Raw genomic sequence first — 8,688 nt, 5'->3', positions numbered from 1 at the left:
TCCTGGGTTCCCTGTGTTTCCAGTTCCTATCTACCAGTGTACATCCTCTGGTCTAGCCGGATTTGTAAGGTAGAATTGGTTGGGATCATGATAGTGGAGCAGAGAGGGCGGGTTGGGGGAGGAGGAGCCTTAAAGAACTAGAGGAAAGTTGTATGTTTCACTGGTGCTACACTGCACCCTGACTGGCTCATCTCCTTCCTGAGACCCTTCTGTCAGGGGATGTCCAGTTGCCTACAGATGGACTTTGGGTCTCCACTCAGATCATCAGTTTTGCGTTCAATAGTCCATACACATTTTGTTTCATCCCGTCCATTGCAATCCCCTCAGTGACCGAGAGCTATAGTCTTGGGGCCCCACCAGTCTCATCACACCGCTAAGCATGGTCCCTCTTCCGGTTTCGTGGCTCGGGATAACTTTATGACAGCTAGCACTACCAGCAGCAAGTATGACCAAGCCCCAGCATGGATTTGTGGAGCCTCTTTCTCTACCTTTCTCATTAGGCTAACTTCTCTTTCAGCCTTCTTCAAAATCTTCTTAGAGATGATTTTGATATTTCGCTCACCTCTGAGGTCCAAAGCTCATTTCCCAGTGGATAGGTGACCTTTAGAGCCTCCTAACTCTGTCACAGCCTTTAATAGTCTCATTGCTAATTGCCTGTTTCCTTATTAGACTAAGAATGTGCTATTCCTTTTCACCATGCATTCCCAGACTCTACTACAATGCTTGGGATATAGTAGGTGGACAGTAAATATTGGTTGAGTTAATAAATAAATAGCTAGCTTAAATTCTGGCCCTCCCTCTCCATATGACACTAGGGTTCTTGGTTTTTTTTCCCATGTGATCACTAGAGCAGAGATGCTGCTGAATGAGTGGAGAAGGCCTTGCCTGTGGTAGGACTTGTCTCACTCAGCTGGCCCATCATACTGGTAGTCATGCCTCTACCGATCCACATTTTAACTCTGTTCAAGTGAGAGGTGAAAACACAACCAATGTTCTGAAGAGAAATTATAGAAGGTTAAAGTGACAGGGATTTTAGAGGTTATTGAGTTCACCCTCCCATTCTACATATGAGAAAAAACAGGAAAGAACTCTCATGATTGATTCCTAATGAAAGCGGCTGTCTACTGCTTCTGCCTGCCTCGGTACTTTCAGGGAACCAGACCTTTCAACTTCAGGCCCGTGTCTTAGGTGGTGCTGAACTCACGTCCAAATCCAGGTGAGCCTGTCACCGAGACCAACCAGAGGATTGAAGCAGGTGTTCTCAAGTAGCCAACCAAAGCCAAGGAGACTTGATTTCCGGAGGGTAATTAAACCGAAGTGCAGATCCTCCACTGGGATTGTTGAGGAGACAGGTTGCGAGCCAGAACTGTTGGCAGCCATTTTATCATCGCAAGCAGTCCACCGACCTGAGAATGGAGTGGGCTTTCCTTGGGGAAAGCAGACTCACGAGCTGGAGAGCGAGGTTCTGTCTTGATAACATCATTGGAGAGCCTGGAGCTAGGCGTGCCGGAGCTCGGACACCTGTAAGTGGAAGAATTCCTCTTTATTCTCCCTTGACCCAGTTTAGGTCACCTATCTCTTCCTTGAAAGGATGTTGGTTTCTTGGGCTGGAGTCTGATATCAGGGTTACAGCGGCGTCGATGCCTTCTGCGAGCTCTGAAAGAGAAACGGGTCATGCCTTTCTCTCCCAGCTTCTGGTTGTTGTGAGATGCCTTTGAGCCAGTTCTGACTCACAGACTCCCTGTAGACAGCGTGCTCCGATGGACCCCAATGATCTGTCCCTTCGTAGTCCTCCAGCGGCTTGCCTGTGATGTTGGAAACTATGTCGCTGGTATTTCAAACTAAGCCCCTGGTCGGTCTAGGCATTCCTTGGCCTGCATCCATAGCATCACATGATGCCTTCCTCTCCTTGTCTCTGGGCACCTTTTCATCCTTTATTAGGACCCTAGTCATACAGGATTATGATCTATTCTATTCCCATACCTTCATGCTAACCTCTCCTATTTCCAAATAGGGTCACATGCCTAGGGGTTATGAATTCATATATTTTGGGGAACACAACTTAATCCACCAACACAAACAATATGATGCTAGAAGTAGATTCAAATCCCTTAACTCCATATACAATGTTCTTTCCATCAAGCTGCGTTGAACCTATCTGATCAGCCCAGTGCCACCTACTGTCATACCCAGAAAGCAGAATTGGGAGGCGATGAGATAGGGGGGCTACACTTTGATAGGTGAAGGGCTCCGAAGGTTGGGAGGAGTCATGGGGTTACTGAGTAAGGAATTTATCTATCTTGGTTATTGCGTGTATTGAAGTCCCAGCAAACACCAGACAGATGTCAGACTCCAAAGAGTTTATTTGAACAAAATCTGACAAAGGAATGGTAATGAAGGCATTAAATTCCAGTTCAGCCCAATTCAAACCTAGCCAAATGTGTTTCTACCTGCAAATGCAGTATTTCTTCCACCCGATAACCACCTGGAGCTAGGTTAGACCTCACAACTATTTAATTGGCACAGACCTCCAGACTGCCAAATCTCCCCTAGCCTGCTGTTGCCTGGTGCAGGCTGGAAGGTCCCCATAATAGCCTCACTTATGACCTACTGGCTACACATGTAGGGTTTTCGACTACCTCTCAGAATGCCAGCTATGAGCTCAGGGGTCCCCAGGCACCCCTCACTTCTGAACTCCTGGCTCCCACTACTTCCTTGAGTTTCATAATTTTTTAGAATGACTCACTGAAATCAGGAAAGTCCTTTATTTACCATTACATCTGTGTGTCGCAGTAAAAAGGATACAAATACAGAGACACAAAGGGCAGGGTCTGGGAGGACTCCAAACGCAGAGCTTCCATGTTCCAAAATGAGATGTGTTACTCTCCCATGCAAAAGGATGCTTTCAACCCCTGGGAAGCTCCTGGCAAGTCCTAGAGAGCCTCTGGTTAGAGAGCCCTTACTGAGGCCTCCTGATGTAAGCATGATTGATAGACATGTGATTAATAGAAGCATGGTTGTACTTCAGATTCCAGCCCAGTCTTCCTGAGGTCAGTCAATATCACAAGGTGATCATGAGGTTGATGCCACATATCTTTATAACCTGCCCAGCCCCCAACCAAGCACAATGTTAGGAAATTAGCATAATTCATTAGCATCATCTGGTAGGAAGAAGTAGCCCATTGTCCTTAACAGCAGGGAGTGGGCCTACCTGTGGTGGGACCAGACAGTAGTCTGGCAACTGACTGCCTTCAGGGAGGACGTCTCTAAGCATCTGACTTATATGCTGGCAAATGGCCTCTAATGTTTGGCATGTCTTTGGGGGAGACAAAGCTGGGGAAAAGCCTCTTTATAATCCCACAGAAGAAGACACAGGAAAGGTTCATGGACATGGTTGCCTCTGAATATAAAGTGAAGATTGTGGAAATGGGAAATACCATAATCTCTCTCTGTCTCTCCCTCATTCCCTCCCTCCATCCTCTCTCGGTCTTTCTCCATGGTAGGCTAGTTCTAGGGTTAATACAGTAGCATAAAAGTGTTGTCTTCCCTCTCCATCTGGTATCTCCAGCATGCCAGCTGTGATGCCTGGCTTATTTTCATAGGATGCTTCAAAAAGTTTCCGTGTCACATGCAGACACACCCCTGTCCAGAGAAGAGAAGGGCCCGCCTTCTCACTGGCCGCTTGTTCTTATAAAGGAACATCTCTTTTTAAATCCCCAGCCCAACATTCCCTGAACACACTACTGGCCAAGATTGGTTCATATGTCATTTCCTGTTGCAAAAGCACATCTCTCACATTCTGCTGCTAAAAGTGGGGTGGTGGGGTTTACCTAGATGTCAGCCCTGTTCCACTTACTTAGCTACCTGTGTCAACTGAGTGTGTGGTTCACGAGGAAGGTGTTGCTTCACCCATCTTATAGCTAAAGAAACCGAAGCTCAGAAGAATACATACTTTGCCTAAAATAAGTTGATTAATAAGCGCTTAGAAAAGGCCTGTCACATAGTAAGAAGTCAACAAATGCTAGCTACCAATTCTCTGTCTTGTGAAGGGTTTGTGATTAGTTCATGCAAACATTTCTAAAAATCCTTCTGGGATCCTTAAGGAGGAGTCCTATGTGGGTCCAAAGTGGCTTGATGACTTTGCGGTTTCAAGTTTGAAATTCAAGTGTGAGATTTACGTTTGCTGGAATAATTGACAGCCCCAAGCAGGGAGTACTCGGTAAGTGAAAACAACATGAGCAACACGGACCTACTCACCACAGATTAGTAAATAAGCACAAGTCAGCCCCTGCTCACTTAGTCTTGTCCCTTTCTGGGATTGCCAGTTTGAAAAGAGGCTTTGATACTCTAGGAAGATGCTATGGGGTTGGGAGAGACACAGATGCCAGCCATACCTCAAAGTAGAATCGTGAGGTGGTGAAAAATGTGAAACTCTTCACCTCAGATTATAGGTAAGCACAAGCAAGTCTGTACTCACCTGGCATATCGGGTCATCTGACACTGGCTGCAGCCATATGTATGGTATCTCTAGGTGCCGGGGATGCTGAGCAGAGCTCAGTGCTTCCTTGCAAAGTTAAACGTAGAATTGCCATATGATTCAGCAAGTCCGCTCTTATCTCTCTACCCCAAAGATTGAAAGCAAGGATGTAGCTATTTGTACATCCATGTTCACTGTAGCACTATTTACAATAGCCAAAAGGTGGAAGCAGCCTAAGTGTATATTAATGAGTGAAGAAATAAAATGTGTTACAACCATATAATGGACTATTACTAACCAATGAAGATAAATGAAATCTTGATATATGCCACCATCATACATGGACATGTAAACCTTACATGCATGAATACTCGACGATCCCATGCGTATGAAATATCCAGAAGAAGCAAGTGGACAGAGACCACAGTTCATTAGCTGTTACCACAGGCAGGCAGAATGGAGGGAAGTAAGGGAACCTGTAGATTAGGGAACACTGAGTTTCTGTTAATGATGATGGGAATTTTTGGAGTGAATAGAGGGAGGTGGTGGTTGAATAACAGGATGGAAGTAATGATGGGTCACTGAATTAGACATGTAAAACACATTGAAGTGTCCAGTGTTTCATTGCCTATGCATTTACCACCGTGAAACAAAACAACGATGGGCACAATCCTGTAGGAGGTCACCCAAACCGTTCTGGAAGGATAGCGTGCGAATGCTGTGGGCAGCAGAAATTGTGGTGCTCTCTTAACAGGGTTTGCATGCCAGTCCGTGATCCATGAGAAGAAATGCTGTAGTAAGCAGAAGAAGTGTAGGTAAGCTTTCTGATTCCATGCTAAAGGGAGAATGCTAAACAAGACCTCACAAGCTGTCTACTGGTGTAAAGAATCTTAGGTGAGCAATGATAGAGCCGCTTCCAGCTCAACGACTGAACATCTTGTTTTGTTGGACTTAGCCTTATTGACTTCACAGATAGTATGTTTCTCAGAAATTAAAGGTAGCTTTGAGGCAAGTCTGCGTGGAACAAATCTATTGCCCCCATCCCCCACCCCCCTGCGTCACAGCATATGCTCACGTTGCCTCTCTGTGTCACATTTTGGCTATTCTCTCCATATTTTGAATCTTTTCCTAATGTTATTGCACATGTAATAGACTACCAACACCCAAAGAACAAACCCATGGCAAGAACCCAGAGAAAGAGCATGAACCAAAACAGCATCAGAGGGGAGGGACCCAGCGTGGCCACCATGGGAATACTCAGTCAACAACTTTTAGGCTGCTGCTTTGCCCAGCTTGGCTCGGTCCACGTTGATTGATTAGGGTTTCCTAGGGAGGACTGCTTTGTTCATTGACTAATGCTTCTTAAGGTAATTTCTAGTTTCTGCTGAATTCAGACATCAATACAGCAGGATAAGGTAAGTCTTCCCAGAATAAGGGCAGTCATCGCCTCATTTGCATGGCACACCCTCTCACTGCACTCATCTTCCATGGTTGCTGGCCTGCCCTGACCCCTATAGCAAGCTTAGGATGCATCCTACAGTCCGGGCATACCTAACTAATTATATAGTTCTTTAAATAGGCCTGAAACTTCACACATCAGAGCGTCGGAACATGCCCTTCTCTTGCTGAGAATGTCTTTTCCCACATCACAATCCCACGTCTACCTGGAGAACTTCTAAAAGTCATTGCCTTTCAGCCCATTCTGACTCACGGACACCTGATAAGACAGCAGAATTGCCCCTTAGCATTCCAAGGCCATAATCATTCTAAAAACTGGCTGCCACATCTTTCTCCCATGGAATGGGTTTAAACCACAGGCCTTTGCTGCATCATCAAGAGGCCTTGAAGAACTTCCACTTATTTTCTTAAGGCTGAACGATGTATCCTTCCAAACAGCACCAGAGTCTTTGACCCACCCCCGTTCCTTGTTTATACCTCTGTTACACAATTCCCTCACTTGGTTTTAATATCAGCCTGCCTTATGTTGTGAGCTATGTGAGGGAAAGAAGGGATCATAGTTTCTAAATCTCAGTACCTATTTCATGGCAAATGCTTAATATTTGTTGAATAAGTGAAGAAATGCTTTTAAATACTTTTACATTTTAATAATTTAATAAAAATATTTTCTGATGATATAGGAGTTAGTGGAACATTTGGGAAATGCAAAAATTCCTAAAGAACAAAGTAACATTCTCTATAATCCCATGAGAATTAATCACTATCAAAATTAATTTTTTTTACTTCTAGCCTTTTCTTTTTTCCTTCTTAAAAAAATCATTTTATTGGGGTTTTCTAGCCTTTTCAATAGTTTCTTAAGCCTGCTTTATTGATAGTGATTTATTTACTTACATATCATTCAGTTCACTCATTTAACTATACAATGGAATGGTTTCCAGTATATTCAGTTGTGTAGCCATCACCACCATCCAATTTGGAACATTTTTATCATCTCAAAAAGAAACCTCGGATTCATTAACATGCCCTCTCATTTCCTCCAAACCTCTCCATATGCCCTAACCTGAGGCCACCAATACACTGTCTGCCTGATGAAATGGTGTAGAGACCACCCCTGACTTCCTCTGCTCCCAAAGAGGAAGAATCCAACTTCATGCCAGCCCCAGGCCGATCACCACAGGTCATCTTCCTTTACTCTGTGCCACTAACTGGTTCCACCCAATGCACTCACTTCTCTGCGGGGTTTGATAGCCCAATGCGATGGCCATAGAGAACTCAAAGACAATACTTGTGATTATGGGGTTTATTGGGCACAAGTTAGGATCAGAAAACATTAGGGACACCATCTTCTCCACCATGCCAGCAGCCACTGTAACCCTCTTGTCCTCAGCCTCTCCACCACATGGTCTTGGCCTCTGCCTTGTTCTGTGGGCTTTGAAGCTCTGCACTCTGCCTTGGAGCCTCAGGGCTGCTCCTCTGCTTTCTTTCCTGCTCTTACTGCCCTTCTCTTGCTCTGTTTCATGGGCTAGGTCAGCGGTTCTCAACCTGTGGGTCGCGACCCCTTTGGGACTAGAATGACCCTTTCACAGGGGTCTCCTGATTCACAACAATAGCAAAATTGCAGTGATGAAGTAGCAACAAAAATAATTTTATGGTTGGGGGTCACCACAACACGAGGAACCATGAAAGGGTCGCGGCATTAGGAAGGTTGACAACCGCTGGTCTGGGTGCTCTGAATTCTGGTGTCTGTGCTGCTTGCACCACTTCAGGCAGGGATCTCAGACCTAATCCACTAGTGGTTATTCTTTCTGGATAGCTGTGGGATTCCTCTCTTGGTTTTTAAGGTGCTTCACTCTTACCTATGCAGTGGAATGGCAAAACGGACCAATCTATTAGTGTTTCACATATCCTATTTGCATTGGGCTGCTAACCAAAAGGTCAGGAGTTTGAAACCACCCACTACTCCAAGGGAGGAAGATAAGGCATTTTGCTCCCATGAAGAGTTATGGTTTCAGGGGCAGTTCTACTCTGACCTATAAGGTTGCTATGACTGGGAATCAACTCAACAGCAGTGACTGACCCAGTCATGTGAAAGTTACAAAGACATGGCTAGAAAAGCCATACTTACGCATCTTTTAATTTAAATCTTCCTCAAACACTGAAACTTCATAGGGAACCCTTGGGTTTTTTTTGGTTTTTCAAGTTGTCTGCCTTTACCACTTAAGCAAAAATCACTCCATATTATTGGGAAATATTTTAATTTTCTTTCTCTGACTGTTTTAACTTCCACCCCTGTGTTAGTCTGGGTACTTTAGAGAAACAAATCCACAGAAACTCATATGTTGCTTTCAGCCATTAAAATATGATCTTTAGATGGGTTTAGGACCAGCCTGCAAAGAAAACTTTGAAAAGATATGCCCCACCCAGTGCTTTGGAGTACTCAGCAACTAGTAGTCTTTGTCAAAAGCTGGAAAAATCTAGAACCATGAAGAAAACTCCTCTCTAGGGCTGAATGTTAAAGGGAGACTGTGAGCAGGCTGAGATCCTTGCTAGGTGACCACCTGGATCTACTTGTTGAGTGGAAGTGGAAGAAATGCAGCAATAAAGAGACAGGTTGACCCCCAGAAGAATTTATTTCAAAGGACAGCACTGAATCCACAGCTCCGGGAGAGGGAATATCTGATTAGAGCACACAGGAGCAGATGACGGGGGAGGAGGAGAGACTGGAGCACATCCTGGCCCACCAGGCCTTGAGG

The sequence above is a fragment of the Echinops telfairi genome, unplaced genomic scaffold (assembly GCF_000313985.2).
Source record: "Echinops telfairi isolate 266 unplaced genomic scaffold, ASM31398v2 ScPeMD7_2;HRSCAF=8, whole genome shotgun sequence".
Taxonomy (NCBI): Eukaryota; Metazoa; Chordata; class Mammalia; order Afrosoricida; family Tenrecidae; genus Echinops; species Echinops telfairi.
The sequence above is the reverse complement of the archived record's forward strand: the minus strand, read 5'-3'. Positions refer to the sequence as shown.